The 21,345-nt window shown below is 41.0% G+C and overlaps 1 pseudogene; it reads right to left on the bottom strand.

The window, feature by feature from the left end:
• Positions 1-7,808: 7,808 nt before the first annotated feature.
• On the bottom strand, positions 7,809-20,460 carry LOC130879086 (tripartite motif-containing protein 30A-like; annotated as a pseudogene).
• Between the last annotated feature and the right edge of the window lie 885 nt (positions 20,461-21,345).

Genomic DNA, 21,345 nt, shown 5'->3' with positions numbered 1-21,345 from the left:
TTTACTGGCAAGCACAACTACTGCCTGGTTTCTATAGAAAACTAGTGTGGCTACTGGGATTAAAGATGTATGTCACTGTTGCCTGGTAAGTGAGGCTGACCGTCGGTGGAAATTTTTTGCTTTCTAAATTTCAGGCAAACTTTACTTATTAAAATACAAATTAAATGCCAATATGTCCAACAATTCTATTGAATGCAATAAAGTCCAACCATTGAAAGCTTTGTTTGATGACAAGCAATTGCCTATTGGGACTTCACATCCTCCATTAGTAGGGGACAACATTAGGATTTTTTAATATATTTTAATATAATTTTAAATATATTAATATATTTTTAAATATATTTTAGGACGTTTCCATTGCACTAGGTTGCTCTATCATCCTTCAAATGCTCCCCCATTCCAGCAAAATTTATCGTTTTTAAAAAAAGATACTAATAAAAAAAAAACTAGGTTCGTTCAGTTCAAACAATATGGCTACAGACAGAGTGTTTGTTTTGTGGCTGGGGTATGTGATGGATAAGGAAAACTTCATTCTGTATAGACATCCATTTTATATTCCTAAAAGAGAAGCTCCTGGTACTCTCCCTCCTTGCTACCCTTCTCCAAATTGTAAAAGTGCTATGAGAGAAGTAACTGCTTCCTCTGGCTTCAAGAACCCACTTACTGCTGTGTGAGAGAGCTCTTCACAGCTGAGGGAGTTCAAGCAGTTTCTTACTCACTACACATTCCACACAAATGAGATAATTGGCTGCCCACCTTAAAACACTCCTCCTCCAACCTCATGTGTGACAAGCCTTTGATTTGTCCTTTAGGCTGTTGTTGGCCTTCTAGGAGTAATTAATAAATCCAAGAAATTATAATTTAAGTTGAGTCTGCGGTCTTTTCCTGATGAATTTGAGCTCTGTAATGTTATGCCGAAATCTGCAAAGTTCCCACAAAAGTCAACAAGGAAACCAAGAGTCCCATATGTAAAAGCAATGAACCTTAATTTTAATAAAGTTTGCAAACTCGATCTCTCTCCATGTCCGACGTTTTGGAATAAACGGAGAGCCCAGAGCTCAATTAGAATTGGGTTTTTATAGTAATAAGGTGGGGGTGAGAGGTCTCTGAGGTTCAGGACTTCTGATTGGATGACATTTGTCTAGAGTTGTCCTGGTGAATGTGTGCTGGCAGGTAATCCTATCTACAGCATTTAATGGTCTGTTCTTGGGCAGTGGTTGGGTAATCTCAGCTTGTGTTTCCTCCTGCAACCAGGCATTGCTTTAGGGTAAACTACTGAGACTCAGGCCTCTTACTTAAATTTATGGATGGCCAGAGTTCTACTCTGGCAGGTGATAATGGTTGGAAGGAAAGAACTTCTTTTGGGTGACCTGCCCATTCTTAGTTTATCATGGCTGACCCCTACAGAAATACGTAAAACACTCTTTTTATTTATTCATTTTTTGTTATGTTTACATCCTGACCACAGTTTCCCCTCCCTCCTCTCCTCCTAGTCCTACTCCCAAGCTCTTCCCTTCCACCCTCCCATCAACTCCTTCTCCCATTATGTTCAGCAAAGGGCAGGCCTCCCATGGATGTCAACGAGCCATGGCCTATCAAGTTGCAGGTAAAAGCATTTTTTTTTTGTATGATGAAACTTCAAAGTACTGAAGTCATATGAAAAATGGTTCTTTTTCCAAATAGGCTGGGCAAACAAGTTGTCCCAGGACTCATTTACAAAGTAGCATTATCTGGAACAACCTAATGTGTACTCACTATATGCTGGCAAGTTTAAAACCTGGAGAACTCTAATGTGTGCATTGTAATATCTCATATCATAGAGCAGTAAAGAGAGTCGATGCCTAAGATCAGGCAGGAGGGTTCCAAAGCTGATGAAGAAAAGGGGAGAGCTAAGGGAAAGAGGATCAGCTCATGACAGTCCTCCAATCAACCTGGACACAGGAGACCTGGACTGTGTCCTCTGGTGTCTACATTAGCTTGGGTGGAGCTGGGATTCCCTGCTCCCTGTCCTTTCGTGGCTCTCAGGATCTTCCTATCAGCAGACATCTTTCAGTCTTTATAGCATTAAAATCAGTCAGGAGCTTGTGCTGTTCTGAAAGGCAGAAATGTCCTGGGGCTGCAGTGTTCACCTGTAAACCCAGTGTCTAGGGAGGGTGGCATAGGTCTGTTAGATGAGGTTAGCCTGGGCTATATGAGGGTACGGTGTCCCAAATGAAAAGAAAGACTGTGACTTCAGTAAGTGTGGGATTCCAGTGTTCTCACACACAGTCTCTCTCTTCCCCTTTCACCTCCTCTGTCTTTTTACTTGGAATCGAATACTGAGCCTAGTGCAAACTGGAAAGTGCCTGCCAACCCACGAACTGCACCATGATAATCAAGAACACCATTAGGGTCTTTCTTTTTTTGCTTCTTTCTTTCTTTTCTTTTTTCTTTCTTTCTTTTCTTCTTTCTTTCTTTCTTTCTTTCTTTCTTTCTTTCTTTCTTTCTTTTCTCTTTTCTTTTTCCTTCCTTTTCCTTCCTTCCTTCCTTCCTTCTATCTTTCTTTCTTTGTTCTTCTCCTTCCTTCCTTTCTTCTTTTTTTTTTTCTTTTTAAGACATTATCTTTTGGATCCGAAGGGATGCCTTGAAGTCTTGATTTTTCTGCATCATCTTTCTTTGCAGCAGAAATTACTAGTCTGAATTTCATTTATGCATGCAGACATGGACCACGGAAAGGTAGACAAGGCTAATGACCTTTAAGTAACATTGGGAATTCTCTACAGACTTGAGGCTTTAAACAGTACAAGTAAATGTACGAGAGGCTCCAGAAAAATTGGGACTTCTAATTACAGAGACAGAAGCAAAGGTACTGATAACATAGAACCATCAGTAAATACACTAATACACAACAAGACCTTCCTCCACGTTCACTCTGGCTTTACTCCAACTGTGCAATTTGAAATTTTTCTTTGTCAAGGCCACACCTCCCTCTGCCCACTACCCCAGCACTCAGCAAGGAGTCAGCATTTCTTCTTTCCTGGCCCTTATCTGTTTCGAATTAAACTCACCAGAACAAAGAGTGTTTTCTTCCAAATTCTGCCCTCTAGATTTGCTCTGAGGTCTTCAGACACCAACCAAGAAATCCTGAATTTGTGGAGAGGAGCAAATGGGGGCCACAGTGTCCTAGGACTCTGCCCTAAGTCTGATGTCTGCTGAACTAGAAGAGAAATAAAAGTTAAGACACTAAGGGCTGAAACCGAGAAAGAGAAACTAAATAACTACCAGCCAATGGGAGGCTAACACATTGGTATCTGGGGTTCTACCATCAGAGGAATTCAGTTCCCCTATGTCAGCTCTGCCTTCCTGAACTTCTGAACTTAGGACACAGTGCTACAGGAAGTTGTCAGGTTACTTGTTCAGGCTCATGTTACAATCATCTAAAAATGTCTTGATCTTCTGGAAAGCTGCCCCTATGGAAAGAAAGCCTTCACCATGGAGGAAGCTGCAGTTCAGGGCAGCTTCTCACAATCACTGCTCTAGAGAATCCTGATTAATACAGTGCTGAATCAGGGGGTGAGTGGTCAGAACTTGGGACATGAACATGAAGCAGAGGGTGGGGAACATTGGTAATGGCCACATCTATTGAAACTTCAAAGTCTGCTCCCAGTGACACACCTCCTTCAATAAAGCAATTCATTTGTTCCTTATCCTCTCTGACCTACTGATAAGTGACAGAAGGTGTGGCAGATAAGCAGACATGCCACCACAATTTGAATTTTACTTAACATACTTGTTTTTCCTTCCTCTTCTCCTCTTCTTTTGAAATATGGTCTTATAGTAGACCTTAGTTTGACCTCTGAGCTCCTGCTCCCTCAGCCTCCCCAGTGCTGAAATCATGAGCTTCTGCTCTTCCTGTTTTAGAGTGATCTCTGCCCTTCCAGGGATTGAACCCAGGGCCTTGTGAATGCTGGACTAGTGCTCCATTGCTGAGCTAATCCCTTGCTGAAGCTTCATATCTTGAGGTCATGAGCCTCTACTGTGAGTCTTCTTTTAAACTCATTACACATATTTACTTAATCTATACAGAATCGAGTAGATAAAATCAGATTCATGTTAGTGAAAAATATCTACAAAATATATTTGAAAAGCAAAACAAGACTGCCTCTTAACAATTCATATCCTCATGAGAGACATGGGCTGTAGAAATAAAGCAGTGTGTTTAGCACAAACTAGAGGATGTCTGGATCAATTTTTCAGTTATTTCATCTGCAGTCTGAAAGAGGTAGATTTTTCTGCCACACCTGAGAACTGAACTGTGATAACAAGGTGTGTAATAAAGGCAGTTGCATATATAACTAAAAAATACTAGTCTCAAGACCAGGAAATGTACTTCTATAAGTCTGAGGAGGAGATGGCCTGATATCCAATGTTGTACAAGGAGGGTGGCCTTTTGTTCTGTCCTGGCCTCCCAGCTATCTTACACCCAAAATAACTACACAGAAATTGTATTAATTAAATCACTGCCTGGCTCATTAGCTCTAGCCTCTTATTGGCCAATTCTTACATCTTCATTTAACCCATTTCTATTAACCATGCTACTCTGGCTTACCAGCAAGATTCTAATCAGCTTCTGTCTCAGGCCGAAGATCCATGGCGACTGCCACTCTGCCCTTCTTTCCAGCTTTCAGTTCTGTCTTCTCTGCCTACCTAAGTCCTGCCCTATCAGGCCAAGGCAATTTCTTTATTCAACCAATGAAAGCAACACATAAACAGAAGGACTTCCTATACCATTTCCTCTTCTCAGTTTAAACAAAAAGGAAGGCTTTAACATAGTAAAACTACATATAACAGGCATCATGGGGACTTGATTGCGGGAGGGAAATGGGAGGTGGTGGTGGGGAGGAGGCAGAAATCTTTAATAAATAAATTAAAAAAAAATAAATATCTGTAGATGTCAAAAAAAAGAATTAAAGTTACAATATTTAGATCTATTTATCTTTTATCATAACAATGGAAAACTATAACTATCTATCTATTCTTCAACTCCATCAAAGACTCCAGAAGGATATAATATTACCTAAGTAAACAGGAAGTGCATTGTAAACAACTTTCAAAACTCATTGCCTCTACAGTCACCAAAGTTCTTCTGTACCGTTGGGGTATCCATTTTCATAGGCCCATAGTATCCAGCAGACTTTTCCATGAAGCAGGAAATTTCAAAGACAGTTCAGTTTCTGTTTTCTGTGTCCTGCAGAATGTCTTGCAGACCCTTTTATGAAGCAGGAACCCTGAAGGATCATCTCACATTTTGACAAGTTCAACAGTCAATTCTCTGTGGGTTTTGCATGTCCAGTGAAGCAGTCCAGGCAAGATCAGCTTCTTGCCCAAATGGCTAGCAAACTCCATAGGGAGCCTCTTCGATGCCCATCTTCCTCTTGAAGTAGCTGGTGCTGCCAGGAACAGATTTTTTTTTTCATTGTCATGAACCGCTCAACGTATTAAGACACTTTAAATGCCATATTCTATAGTCTTTGAAAGATATGAAGAATGCCTATCTAACTGAAATATATCTCTATATAACTAGAAAATCTAACTAACATGACTATATGCTTGACTATTATCGATGATTATCCATTAACAACCTGTATTTCCTAATTATAGATTTTTAAATGAACTACACAATCACAATTCCTCAATCAAGAGCAGAAATATACATATAACAAGATTGACCTTAAGTTTATATCAATAAAGCAAGATCCATACCAATGCAAATTATTCATATCTATATCATATCCCCCTTTAAATGTTTTTTCTTTTTTTTTAAATTTTTCCATTTAATTATTTACACTTCCTTCCCTCCTCCCAATCTCCTTCCACTCCTCTTCATCCCCTCCTCCCTCTCCCACCCTGCTTGAGAGAGGGCAGGGAACCCTCCCCTATAGGATGTCTAAGACCCTACCCCCTACATCCAGGCCTAGGGAGCTGTGCATCCATATAGACTAGGGTCCCAAAAAGCCAGAAAATGCTATAAAAACAAGTCCCAGTGCTCTTATCAATGGCTTCTCAGTCAGCCCCTATTGTCAGTCACAATCAGAGAGTCTGGTTTGATCACATGCTCATTCAGACCGGGTCCAGCTGAATTTAGTGTGAGCTCCCATTATAACAGGCACACTGCCTCAGTTGGTGGACCAACTCCTAGTGGTCCTGACTTCTCTGCTCATCTTCTCCCTCCTTCTGCCTTTCAACTGGACCTTGGGAGCTCAGTCAGTTGCTCTGATGAGGGTCTCTGTCTCTATCTCCATCTGTCGCTGGACGAAGATTCTATGGTGATATTCGAGATAATCATCAGCTTGATAATGGGGCAAGGACCGTTCAGGTACCCTCTCCTCTGCAATCCAAGGACCTAGCTGGGGACATCCACGTGGACAACTGGGATCCCCTCTAGAGCCAAGTCTCTTGCCAACCCTAAAATGGATCCCGTAATGTAGATATCTTCTTCCCTGCTCCTATATCCTATATCAGTTCCAATACCAAAGAGTGCCTGCCTAGGTGGAAGTGCAGGGAGGGAACAGGAATGTTGCAGCAGCAGAGGTGGCAGGTCCCTTAGTTTATCAGCTAACAGACTGCTAGCAAAACAAAGTGTGTTGCTGCTAGCTTTCTGGCAGGGAGGAAAAGAATTGCTGGCTTTTAAAATGATGTGACCTTTTGTGCCTATGAAGTGGATCCAGGTTTTCCAACCCAAGTCAGGTTGAGGGTCCTATTCCTAGGATAAATCTCTCAGAGATTTTGAGCTACAATCACACTCAACTGACATGTTTGATTCTGAAATTTCTCGAAAGCCAAATATATATATATATATATATATATATATATATATATATATATATATATACACAACATACTGGAGTAGACTTGATGACACTTTCCAGGACCTAATTAGCAAAGTCAAATATTAGGAAAGTCAAATATTAGCCCCCCTCAGCCCTATCCAGTTGCTCATTGCAGCATCGAAACCCAGTACAGCATCTTTGCCCCCAAACTAACATACAACCATTTACTGACTGTGAAGTAGATGTTTTATTCTCAGTGAATTTATTCCCTTTTTAATACTTACATAATCCATTTTGTATTTGTGTCCACTGCCACATGTAGGAGGTAGAGGATAATCTATAGGAGTTGGCTGCCCCTTTACAGGTGGGTTTGAGTGACTGAACCCTGCCAGCAGCCTTGCTTTTACCCTCGGGGACTTAAGACAGACCCCACATTTATTTTCTTACACCAACCTAGAGTATAGGAACACGATTAATATCAAAAATGCAAAAATAAAATGGCATAGACATAGACCTTTGAGGATGTCATTCAGGGCTACACTGCTATAAGGAGTGGCAGAAATGGAGCAGAGGAAGGTGCTCAGAACACACCAAGTCTTAGTGGGTGTCGTTGGAGATATTTTCTTCTTAGGTTTTGATGAAGCACAGCATTGTGGTTAAACTGATGTACCACTAAGGGCTTATTCCTAGTCTAGACTCTCCGACATATATTTTCTTTTTTTTTTTTCTTTTTTTTGGTTTTTCAAGACAGGGTTTCTCTGTGGTTTTGGAGCCTGTCCTGGAACTAGCTCTGTAGACCAGGCTGGTCTCAAACTCACAGAGATCCGCCTGCCTCTGCCTCCCAAGTGCTGGGATTAAAGGCGTGCACCACCACCGCCCGGCTCCAATATGTATTTTCAAAAGTAAGAGACAAGCTGGAGAAGAACTTTCTGTCATCTTCTGTCAGTGACAGAGGAATGGGGTTGTGGAGACGTGGCAGAGCTGAGACAAGTGGCTCAGGGGCAGAGCACCTCCTCAGCATGCACAAGGCTTTGGCTTCCATCTGTGGCACCACAAAACAGGCTCACCTCGTGAGGAAGAGACATTGTCTGTGGGAATCTGGGAAGAGATAAATTACTATAACCTCGTAAACAGACAAGCAACTGGATCAAGGAAAAGATCCAATACTGGTTTGTATTTAGAAGTGAAGGTCACTGACAGGGTAAGTCAAAAGTAGAAAAAGTTAACATGATCCCACAGAGCTTAGACACATAGATACATCAGACACAGGGGCGCTGTGCAGACATGGGTGAGGGCTTAGGAGGGCGGCCCACAGACTGTCAATGGCTCTGAACATGTCATAGGATTAAAATATGGATAAACCGCATCAGGGAAAGAACGGTCATAGAATCTATAGATGAGAGCTCAATGGTTGGAAACATCAGAAAATGAGAGAGTGCAAGCTTCTCGGTCCAGGAAAACTCCAACACGAGTGTGAGTATGAGTCAGAGACAGGAACAAGATATTGGCATTTTGGGTGATAGAACACTCTTCAAAGGCATTATACACAGACCTGTTCGTCACCCCATAACCCAGTAGCCACATTTGGACTGATAATTTACATCTTGGTTAACATCAGAATTATATTTGGCTTTGACGTCCTGTTGATTCACTGCAGGAAGCTGGGCTTGAGCACATCTTCCATCATTTATAACCAGGAGCCAGGCATCACATCTAGACACGTCTACTTCCCAGTAATGTTTCCCTGAGTGGATAGCTGGATACTCTAGGACACCTAAATCATAGGACTCAGAAACTTGTAACGTTCTTCTATAACAACTTCTATGTTGTATTTGTCTTTTGTCCACGTTAATGACAATGTTTTTAATGTTGATTTGACACAGGGTCACGTGAACTGCAGAAAAATAAAACATATAAATTAAGAGTCACATGAGAAACAAGGTACTGACTTATTTGTGATTTAAGTAGCGGACACCTGAGAAGAAGAAAATGAGAGGCAATTTGGTAGAGCCATTTTTAATGTCAAAGAGAGGCAGATCGATGTGCATATTGGGAGCAGTAACATAAAACGTAAGTATTAGTAGAGAAATAAACTCTGAAAGACATCAAGATGAGAGGGACTGATGGTGTGATTTCTCCTTACCCCAGTGGAGCTGGGCTTCGCATAGCCCGAAATGATCAAAATGCACAGCATTAAATGCAAGCAAGAGAATCAGAATATTATGTCAATGTGCTCTGCAGAGTGGGGGAAGATCTGGAAACTGTGACATAGGACAGGATGAATGATGCTGTCCATTATATATGATAACATCACCGGGACACACTTTCTGCTCCTCTCAGTTTCTCTCTACCCATGATCAGAAACATAACTCTCTACCAAGAGAGTGTAGCCCCAGGCACCCCTAGAGTCCCCCAGGTAACCACAGAATGTAGCTGCTCTCACCTTGAAACATTTGCAGCATGCCTTCCAGATCTGGAGCTCGGAAGATCTTTCTCTCTTTTCTCCAGATGATATCGGGCTCTTTCAGTCTTAAATTCTGACTCCTAGGGACAAAAGATTGACATCCACAACATAAACAGTGTGACCTCTGACCACCATCGACTCCCTACCACTCCCTATCATTCTGACCATAGAGGTCCTGGAGCTCTCCTGAGAATTCTGAGAAGGGGGAGAGCAGGTAGATACTAACTCTGCAGACATGAGAGACACACTCATGAACCCTCCTGCTTACTTGCTATGTGATGTAGGGAAAGTCTTACTTCTCTGGAGCAGAGCTCCTCACTTGCACAACGAAATTCTTGCTCCCTGAGTTTGTATCCTTCATTCTAGACATTTAAGAAATGATGAATTAGTGAATTTCAATACAAATCAAACTTAGGTGACTAAAAAATCTTATGTGGGCTGGGCATGGAGTCAGAAGCCTTTAATCCCTTTACTCTGGATGAAGAGGCAGGTAGATCTCTGACATCAAGGCCAACCTGGTTATAGAGTGAGTTCCATGTCCATTAAGGCTACACAGAGAAACCCTGCCAATAAAACAACAACAACAACAACAACAAAACAGACCAACAACCAAACAGAGAGACACAAAGAAAGAAACAAATAAATAAATGGATAGATAAATAAGTAAATTTGTGTTTTCCAGTATAAACCAAATTCAGGGTACAGAAGGTGCTCCTGGGTGATAGAGTCATGGAGTGTGGAGAACCCACCGGAGAAAGCCAGTACTTCAAACACTTTCGTCAGTCTGGACACTCTTGGCCAGCTTCTGACTTTTCAGGTTCCTTTTTAAGAGATGACAGTTTTTGAAAAAAAGACTGGATTATCAAACTATTGTTGGCACTGAAGTTCCAGACCTCAGCACGGGGCAGTCCCAGTCACTCAGTAAGATGTATCTGCCTGCCCCTTACCTGTCCTTAGTTGTAGCCTGCCCTTAGAGTCTGGCCTCAGTCCCAGCCATAGGGAGAAGCCAATCAGAGCCCAGCAACACCTGACCTCACAGGGCAACGACAATCAGAAATAGACAAACAAAACCAGATGTCGTAATGCTGAGAATCACTGCTGCAACTTTTATGGCTTGAGCCAATCCCAAGTGTGTAACTATGTTGTTTTGGAGGGCTTGGGTCTGTAGATATGCAGTGCAGGTTTGGAATTCTCCAAGCCCTCCTCATTTTGACTGGCCACCATACCCCTTCCCCTTTTTCTTTTTCATCAATTTTTTCTCTTGGTGGTATTTTGGAGATCAGAACTTTGGACACAAGAACATGAGTGTGCTGCCGACAGCCTGGGTGTGACTCTTTACACACAAGGACATAGCTTTTCAGCCTTCTGAAGTGTGTGGTTTACACGAAGCAGTTGTGCTCACTTTTCTATCCCCATGTGAAATACACAGATCCATAGGAATGTTTCCCAGTATACATTTCTGTGAACACTGCAGACGAGGAATACATACCCTATCTAGGATGAATCTGTGAATCAAGTACCTGCGAGCTGCAGACAGAGCCAGACACAAGCACAGAGCACAGACAGAATGATGGAACGACAGGAGTTTGAAAGCTCCTGTGGCTCCATTTGCTTCTTCCTACCGCTGAGCCTGACTCTGTGACTCCCCTTACCCAGACCCCTAAAAGAGAATCAAATATGTCCCCAGTAGTTACAAACCAGTAAGAGACTTCCTTCCTCACACCTCCTCCTTCTTATTGGAACTTCAGAATAACATTTATCTAAATTTCTCCAAACGTATGAGACATATATTCCAGCTGAATACTAAATAATTTTCAACAGACAATAGGACTGTTCATCCCTGTCAGCCCAAACATACCTTGTTAAAACACAATTCACACCCCAGGGAAAAAGAAAAAAACATAGTTAATAGCATGTACTGAATGTTCTTGTAAATCCTGGTTACAGGCTCACTGGATACAGAGACAAAGTCAAAAGGGAATTAAGGTCCGTCACCCACAGCTCTCTAAGACATGATATACACACAATACATGGATCTTTACCTGACTTATATGTAAACTAAGAGACTATTTTCTGTACTACATGACTTTGGAGAACAAAGATGAATAAATGATCATTTAAGAGCTTACATAGGATTTACTGTGTGTACAACTAAACACTTGGACAATGACATATTCATGCTCCATGTTAGCTCTCCATCACTAACTTAAAACTAACATGTTTGAGAAGATGATTTCTACATTATTTTAGTCATTTAGACACAATTTAATGTGTTTGGAATGAAGAAGATTGTCTGATCCTTAAATCCAACTAAGCATACCTCTTGGTCTCCTTTTTTCTTTCTGATATGGGATTCTCCTCTGAATGCTGTGAATATGTTTTATTGCCATTGGTTAAAAAAGAAACTGCTTTGGGCCTATGGCAGTGCAGAATAGGGCAAGGCAGGAATTCTAAGCAGAGATAGAGGAGAAAAGAAGGTGAAGTCAGGGAGATGCCATGTAGCTGTCAGAGGTGACAGCCGCCTTGGAACCATACTGGTAAACCATGAGTCTTGTGGTAAAATATAACACAATAGGAACTGGTTAATTTAAGATGTAAGAGTTAGTTAATAAGAAGCCTAAACTGCTGACCAAGCAGTGCTGTAATTAATACAGTTTCTGTGTGATTATTTCAGGTCTTGGCAAGTGGGAAACAAACAAGCAGTCTGTGATTACATCTCTCTGTAATTGTCTTGACATGAAAAGAAATTAATCTAAAGAGACATGTGTGTCTCTCAATTTGATTGAAGTTTGAAGCAATGACCCCTTCTAAAATGGGAATTTTTCCAGGAATCTCACACTGGGAGAAAGAATCAGCTCTTGCCCAAGGGAGAGATGTCCTCCTGAAAAGATTTCAAGCAGTTTTAATTACTTGCCAGGCCACCTTAAAGTATGTGTATGTACCCCGATAATGACGGGAGAAAGATATACAAGACCACATCTAGTCCTGGATTGCCCATATATGCGTATATTTTGGCCAATTATCATTTGCTCTTTGGGTGTGGTTGAACTATCTAAGAACGTCCACTTTCCAAAGTTGAATTTGGTGTGGCTTAGACTTGCACAGGACTGGGGTCCCTGTGCCTTTAAATTTAAGGTATAGTGTATATTTTCCATTTTAAGCTGGGCATTTCTGTAGTTCCTTACTGTCTCCACCTTGGGCAGTTGTGGGTTTCACTTTGAAAACTGTGGCCTGTAACTCATTTTATAGACCAGACTGGCTTTGAACCCATGTAGCTTCATTTGCTTCTGCATTCCCACTAATGGGATAAAAGATGTGAGTCAGCACACCTGGCGGTAGGTTGGGAAGCTTATATTTAATTTTTATTGTGTGCATCTCATGTTTTGTTTCTGTGTATGATGAGAAACTCTCAAGTTCTGGGATCACAGGCAGTAGATGCTTAGCTACACATGACTTTATTTATATAACATAAACCAAAAAAAATTCTGGGGAGAACTTATCATTCTAGTTATAGATGAATTCTGATTTTCAATCTTGTCCTCATAGAGATATCTGTATGCTCATGTCCACTGAGTCATTATCATGGCAGATAAAATTGAGCCAACTGGAGAACTAATTACCAGATAAAATGGATAAAATAATATGATAACCATATAATGTTAAAATATTAGACATTCCAAGCTAGAAGTATTGCCATTTGTGGTAACTTGATTAACCCAGAAAATTTATGTTATACGAAACCAGCTAGGCACAGGAAAAAGCAACAGAAAGTGATATAATTATATATGTGTCACGTACAAAAATTGACCTCACAACAGTAAGGATTAGAATTTGGGTCATCAGGGGTTGGAGGAAGAAAAAGGTGGGTAGATTCTTTGGTTAAGAGATGCAATTTCAGACATGTAGAGTATGGTGGCTGTAGTTACTACCTACATTAACTAGCTTAGTTTAGCCAAATATGTCTAGTTCCATCTAAATATAGGTGATAACTGAGTAATATCAATGATAATTACATCAACACAATGGAAACCAATAAATTAAAGGCATATGATAAGTTACCAGAACTACTAAGGTTGATAAAATTCACAACTGAGATGAAAGAAACAAATTCCTACTGAGATATCCATTGCCAGAATATGCCTTTGGTTTAAAGTATTTGAAAATGCCGTAGCTCTAAAATATAATACAATCTTTATACCTGCAAGGATAGAGAAGACACCTTTCAGCTCAGCAATCAAAGACAGAGGAGGGAAACTGTCTGAGATCTTGGGTGGCAAGTCCCCTTTCACTGACCACATCACTGAATCAGAGGCAGTGGGGGTGAAACTCTCCAAATTAATCTCAAATTCAGGTGAAATGACAAATCACTGTTGAATATGCTTCACACATGCTCACAATGCAGTAGGATAGTAACTACCCATGATGCAACAGATGTCTCTAAGATTCTGCTACTATACTTTATTTGATAAACTAAAACATGCAGTTTCCCCTGGCCATCCAGGCATGTGATAATTTCCTCAGCTTGAGAAACTGGTTCAGGAAAAAGTTCAGGGAGAGCCCAGAGAGCCATACTGTCCACATCAGGGAGATCACAGCAGCACAGAGGGAGGGAAATGGCCTCCAGGTGTCCTGACTCTCAGATGACAGACCTCCTGCAGACTTACCTGCAGCATCTCTATGACTGAGCACTGCAAGCTATGCTCCAGATCTGAGATGAGGTCTCTCACTGACTCCCTCTACTTCTCCAGCTCAGTTTGAGAATCTTCCAGGATATCCAGAATGTCTTCCTTCTCTTGCACCAGCTTCTCAACCTCATTCTTCTCCTTGGAGTCCAGGAATTCCTGCAGTCCTTTAAACTCCTTCTGAACGTTTTCCACCTCACTCTGTATTTGGTTCTTCAAGGATTAAAAAAAGGGGGATTTATTCAGACTGTCCTAATGGGACAGAGAGACAAAAAAAAATATTTGTTCTGATTGGGAGTTCTCATGGGAAATGAGTTTGGGTTGGGAAGTGAGTCTTGGGAAGCATGTGTCTCTTTTCAGTATCTGTTCATGGTATTCCAAAACACAGATCTTAGGTCACCTTTACCATGGTCATTTGAGCCAAATTGGGATTGAAGGCTGTGGTTCAGATTTCACACAGATGTCCCTGATCCCTATTCCTGTCTGTATACTCCTCATTCTGCCCCTGAACCCCTGAGAGAAGCTAGCCCCAGAATAAAACTGTGACTGTTCCCAAGCATCTTCCCAACAGTCAGAGTTCCATAAAGCACCACAGGAGGAGTCCAAGGACTCAGTGGCATTCTCACCAGGTCCCCTGCCATGGTATTAGCTCCTCACACAGCCAGGCTCAGTCCCAGATCCAAGGGAAAAGGCAGAGAGGACTAATCAAGGCCTCTTGTCCCCATCAGCACCCAGGGAATGAAGAGCCAGGGAGCTACTTGTCCAGGTCCCTTCCAGTCATCAGGTCAACTCTTTTAGGATGTAGGATCCCCACTTGCCTCCCAGGAAACTCTCTTTTGTTGAAGGTCGTCTTCCCACTGGTCACATCTTTTCTCATTAGCCATCTGCATCTTAAGGACAGTCTGGAGCAGCTTCTGTGGGAGAGGAATTGTAGCAGAGTCAAGCTGTATGCCTAGTAAGACAGCTGCTCGTAGCCAAACTCCAAGAAATCCTTCTGGAAAGACAGGAGGTCTAAGACTGTTCTCTTTTTAATATCCTGTTCCATGATTTGTGCACATAAAGAGGGTAAATCTTCATCTTCAGCTCAATCAATTTTTGCATTGACACACACAATCCCCAAACACACAAAGACACAGAAATGTGTCTCAGTCAGTGATCCCACCAAGCACAAAGTGGTTACTTTGATTCTGTTATCAATAAACTGGAATAATTTTGTTATGTTTTCTGGTCTTTCCTATAAATATATACATACATCATACGCCTTGCTGTTGACACACGTATATTCTTTTATTTTTGTTTTTGTTTTTTTCTTTTTTAAAAAAAAAACTGGATCTTAATATGTAGGCCTGGCAGTCCTGGAATTTCTGTGTAGATCTGTACAACCTCAAACTCATCACTTGCCAGAGTTCTGGGACTGAGCCAAGCCCTACCATACTGGTCACATGCACTTTCTTTTGTCATTTCCTTTTCTTTTTATGAATTGTAGTGTTTTTCTGTATTCAATATTTTTTCTTCACTGAAAATTTTTCATAAAATGTATTTTGTTCACAGATTGCCTGGCCTGTATACCTCCCAGATTCTTTCTACATCCCCCTCATTCAGATACATACACTGTATATCTCTTGCCAAAAAAGAAGCAATCATCTAAAGAATAATAAGGGAATAAAATTAAATACAATAAGGAATCCTTTGGAATTTGACAAAACAATAAAACCGGAAAAAGACCAAAATGAAAAACATAAGAAATGCATATGGATGCAGAGGCACACAGGTTTCCAACTCATGGGAAGCCCATAAAAATCTCAAGCTTTAATATAAAAACAAAGGAATTGTATAGTAGAAAAAGCAAAAAACAAAAATGAAGCAAAACAAACAAAATACCAAAAATCCCCCCAAAACAAAAAAAAACTAAGAACAATAACAATAGCAACGACAACACAAACATAGCAATAAAACAAAAACCCCAGTATTGTTTGACATCCATCAATCGTAGGTGCCTAAGTAGAAAGAGAAGCTCACTAATATGTTAAGTCTTCATTTTCCAAAGGAGCAGATAGGTGGGTTGAGTCTCTTTGAAAGGGCTGACACCCAGGTAGCTCACTCCAGTTACTTTATCCAAACATGTACAAGGTTAATAGGGCTGGGAATTAATGAAGTTATCTTGCTCTTGCTACCTTTGATTTGTAGCAAGGAGGGACTTTGCTCATTTCCTGGCTACCCAGTATCTCAGACACAAAGTAATCACACAGAAAATATATTGCTTAGATTACTGCTTGGCCCATTAGCTCTAGCTTCTTACTGGCTAACTCTTATGTATTAATTTAACCCATCTCCATTAATCTGTGCATCACCATGAGGTCATGGTCTACCAGCAAAGTTTTAGCACGTCTGTCTCCAGTGCTAGCTTCTTGACGTCTCCCTCACTCTGCCTTCTTTCTCTCAGCATTCAGTTTAGTTTTCCCTTGCCTAGCTAAGTTCTGCACTGCTATAGGTTCAAAGCAGTCTCTTTATTCATTAATGGTAATCACAGCAAACAGAGGGAAATCCCACATCAGAAAGGATATATCCTACACAAATCTCAGCTTTGTTTGACTATGGCTAGCAATAATCATAAATAAGACCTCCAGGTCTTCCAGAAGTGTTTTATGACCAAGTTTGGTGAAGCTGCAAACTCTCATTTAACACCAAGTATAGATTCCCAACATTCTTCAAGGTTTAAACACTCTCAGAGCAATTTCTCTGCTTCTACTGATTAAGAGAAACATAGCAAAGGCTTTGATGAAAACATTTCACTCAAAGTCAGACATAAAGGCTTAACTGTACATATCACCACAGTCCAGACTTAACATTATGAGAGAAAGAACCTCCAAATATGGGTTCCCTTAAAGTTGTTAAGTCATCAGTCTACTTCTGAGAAAGGGAGCTATAAAAATAGTTCATTTCCCTATTGATTTTCCATTGGAGAAAAGTAAGTTTTCATTTACAAGTAGCTATCAATTACAGATTGCTTCTGGGTTAGGGATGTCTTGTGTGCCCACTTCTCCCATCTTGAGGATCCCATCTGATGCAAACACTTGCAGGCCTGGTGCATGTTGCAACAGTCTCTGGTGTGGGACAAATGCCTATATTCTGGGATTTAACTCCTGCAGCAACCGGGTAGGACAGAAACCCTCCAACAAATGGTGACAACTTGTGGACACCTGTATCCACATAAAGCTTGACAGAACTTGGGAAGTAATTCTAGAAAGAAAAGAATAGAGTTAAGGACGGCTTATTGATAGCAGCATTTTCTCATGTGGGCTCTGCTTGCTAGAGGCAATCATTTAAGAGAGGCTTCCTGACTCAGCTTTAGGTGCAAAACCCTGCAGCTCTTTAAGAGGCCCTGCCACAAAACACTTAAACAGTGTTGATGAAAAGCAGACTGCATGCTTTTTGGTTTCCATCCTTAGCAGGAAAAAAAGCCATGCTATTTTAAAATGCCAGCTTTCTGGACTGTCCTGCCAGGAGAAACTCTGACTCTTTCAGGCAAGTGGTCTGACTATGGAGCATTATAGTGTAGTCTGTGAGCACACTCCTGAAGCTTGCTTGCTGGCAGGGACCTTGAAATAAGATAGAGTTGTGACAATAAACGTGGCTAAAGCCGGTACCTCTGCCATGAGGCTGGAATTTCAGAAAGCTAACAAATGGGCTGGATTCAGCTGTCAAAGCCAAGGCTTTAATCCCACTCACATTACTTAGCAAATTAAAGACTCATGTTGTCAGAAAAAGAGAGAGATATACAGTACTGATAGATTCAAAGACAAAAAAAAATATACCTCTAAATGGTTTACTGTGTCGAAACACACAGTAGGCTTGAGACAAAAAATGAGAGTTGTTTCGTGTGGTGGCACACACCTTTAATCCCAATACTTGCGAGACAGGCAGGCAGACCTCTATGAGTTCAAGGTGTTGTGGCACATAACTTTAATCCCAACACTTGGGAGACAGAGGCAGACAGATCTCTGTGAATTTAAGGTGTGGTTGCATACACTGTTACAAGGAGGCGGGTCCCTTTGTTTATCCCTGCTGCCCAGCTAGCTTAGTCCCTGAAATAACCACAAAGAAACTGTATTCAGTAAATCACTGCTTGGCCCATTAGCTCTAGTTTCTTATTGGCTAATTATCACATCTTAATTTAACCAACTTCTATTCATCTGTGTATCACCGCATGACTGTGGCTTGCAGGCAAGATTCTAACCAATGTCTGTCTCAGGCAGGAGATCCATGGCGTCCCTCACTCTGCCCTTCTTCCCAGCATTCAGTTCTGTCTTCTCTGCCTACCTAAGTTCTGCCCTACCAGGCACAAAGCAGTTTCTTTATTCATTAACCAATGAAAGCAAGACATGAACAGAAGAACTTCCTACACCAACACACCTTTAATCCCAGCTTTTTAGAGGCAGAGGCAGGCAGATCTCTGTGAGTTCAAGGACAGGCTGATCTACAGAGTAAATTCCAAAACAAAGATATGCAAAGAACCTGTCTCAAAAAGCCAAAAATTAAAAATAAAAATAAAAGAAATAGAGGTTAAAATAAAGCCACCTAAAGTTAAAAAATACATAGAGAGTCTGGATACTGTGTGTTAATTTGTTCTTTTTGAATTGTTTGAATGCTGAGGAAAGAACGACAGCTGCTAAAAGATATTTATTTATAAATGCTGCTGAATTAATCCTAGATAGATATTTTGAAAATACCTTGACATCAAAATTGAAGTCAAAAGGTATGTTACTTTTGAGAAGAAGATTTACTTTTGTTTCCACAGGATATAAGAGGCTATGGATTCATTCTGAGTTAAGAAAAATCAGGTTTGATCAAGGAAGACCACCTGAGAAATCTCTGGTAGGAACAGATGGCCCAGATGTCAGAGTTCTACATCCAGAACAGATTCAAGATGCTGCTTGAGATGATAAAGCCTCACAGGATACTCCAGTCAGTACTTGATCATAATTCTAAATTTTCTTTAGTTCACCATAAGATTATCAGCACCCCCAACCAGCAGGAAGTAGCCTGGAAAACCACGCCTACATTCCCCAAAATGGACTATGATCAGGAGAAAAGCTAAACAAAGATTTTTAGATTCAGAGGTCTTTTTTTTTTTAAAGAAGAGGGGAAATGGTGTGGGACAAATGTCAATTTGTCAATTATGTTCTGTCAATTATATTTTAAATAAATGCTGATTGGCCAGTAGCCTTGCAGGATGTATAGGCAGGACAATTAGACAGGAAGTATAGGCAGGTCAATGAGAACAGGAGAATTTTGGGGGGAAGGAAGCACATTCCTTGGCAGTCCTGACCAGCCACAGAAGAAGCATGATGTAACTCTTCGCTGAAAAAGGTACTGAGCCATGTGGCTAACATAGACAAGAATAACAGGCTAATATATAAGAGTTAATATAAAGCCTGACTAATGGGCCAATCAGTTTATAACTAATGTAGACATCTGTGTGATTTCTTTGGGACTTAACGACTGCGGGAATCAGGCAGGACAGAAAACTCAGTCAACAAGTCACCATGAGTTTACATGTGGGCTCCAAAAAAAAAAAAAAAAAAACAAAAAACCCAGAAAACAAAGATTGAACACAGAACTTGCCTCTGTGCATCTCAGTATGGAATTCTTTCCCCTTTTCCCAGATGTTTCAGCTGCCACATACACACTCTGTTCACTGCTATATGTCAATCATTTACTAGTTACAGGGTTGGAAGTCACTGGACTGGATTTTAGGTAGTATGAATGAATCTGACATAAACAATGAAGGACAATAAAGATGGAATAAATTAACTGTTCTACTATTGGCTTTTCTTGAAAATTGACTCAAATTCATAGGGACAGTTACAAAACATTTTTTCTATATTAATATTTGTACTCCAGGTTGATTTTAATATATTAAGTGGAATAAACCATCATGTCATTTTAGGATTCTAAATAGAATGATGTAACAACCCCAGAGCCTATGATGTCCAGGTAATTGACCTGTCACACAAGTGGAGATTTCCCATCTGTTACTGTTTCCTGCTCTGTGACACACACTCTCCCACTTCTTACCTTGTACTTATAGCCACCTCTTCAATGAGAGCTGTTTGGTGACCACGGTGATCCTGAGATCTCTCACAAAGCCAGCAGATGGCCACCATATCCTTCTCACAGAAGAGCTGGAGTTTCTCTCCATGTTGTTCACAGACATTCACGTTCTGCTCCTCCTCTGGGCTGGACTTGAACTCCCTGAGCCTCTCCACTATGTTGGACACATGCCAATTAGGCTTCAGATTCCCAAATGGTAACTAAGTTGGCACACAAGGCAGACGCCCTCCCCTTCTTTGACTTTGCTGGACTCATAGTTCAGAGTGATGCAGGCTTGGCAGAAGATATGGTCACAATCGGCACTCACAGGTTCTTTCAGAAGCTCCAGGCAGATAGGAAAGGTAACCTCCTCCTTGATCATCTCCAGGACTGACGAGGTCATTGTTGCTATGATTTTGAGTCTGTCTGTGTGTACTCCTGACACTTCTACTCAGGTACTTGAGTGACTGGGATGATGAGAAGGAGACAAGTGAGAAAGGGAAAATCAGCACTGAACTGTGAAGAGATCAATGAATGCCCTTAATGATAAGGGAAAAGTACAAAGGAGAGAAATACAGAGGGAAGTTCAGAGACATGGCAAAGGAGCATGTTGTCATTCTTTCCAGTCCTCTGCTATATTTCATCCCAAATGACTAATTTCCAATGCAAGATTAGTATTACCTGTCACTGAAGAGCAGCAAGAATTTGGTTCCTTCCAATGGCCTCATGTACCCAACCTTCTGTCCTTCCTTTTCTTTCCCAGGACAAAATCACATTTTCAGTGTTACAAGCATCAAACTACTCACGTGTCTCCCACTGTACTTTCTCCTTCATCAGCACCTGTCAGTGTGACCCTCTCATCTTCTCCTTACAAGTCTCTTACCAGAGAGTCCAGGAGACCTGGAGTGTACACTGTCCATCTCTTGATGACATAGGCAATGATTTTTCCTATTGTTTAAGAGTGTTTATTACTCTGGAGAAGATCCTAGATAAGTTCCTAGTGCTCACATGAAGCACCTCATAGCTGCCTGTAAATTCAGGAATCCACCAGCTGTGACCAGCCCAACCATCTTTTCAAATGTGTATACACACAGGAAGACCCACAAATACACAATTCAGAGCAAAATGAAATGTTGTTTACTTGTTTTGTGTTTTTTTTTTTTCCAGTAGTGTTTGGATTTTACCCTAGGTTTCTGGCCTATATAGTCTCTGGTTCTTGGTTGCCCATGCAATGCCTGGTATGGGTTCATTCCCTTGGTACAGGCCTTCAGTCAAATCTGACCTTGGTTGGCTACTA

Source organism: Chionomys nivalis, chromosome 8 (genome assembly GCF_950005125.1).
Source record: "Chionomys nivalis chromosome 8, mChiNiv1.1, whole genome shotgun sequence".
Taxonomy (NCBI): Eukaryota; Metazoa; Chordata; class Mammalia; order Rodentia; family Cricetidae; genus Chionomys; species Chionomys nivalis.
Note: the sequence above shows the minus strand (reverse complement) of the source record. Positions and strands in the feature narration are given on the sequence as shown.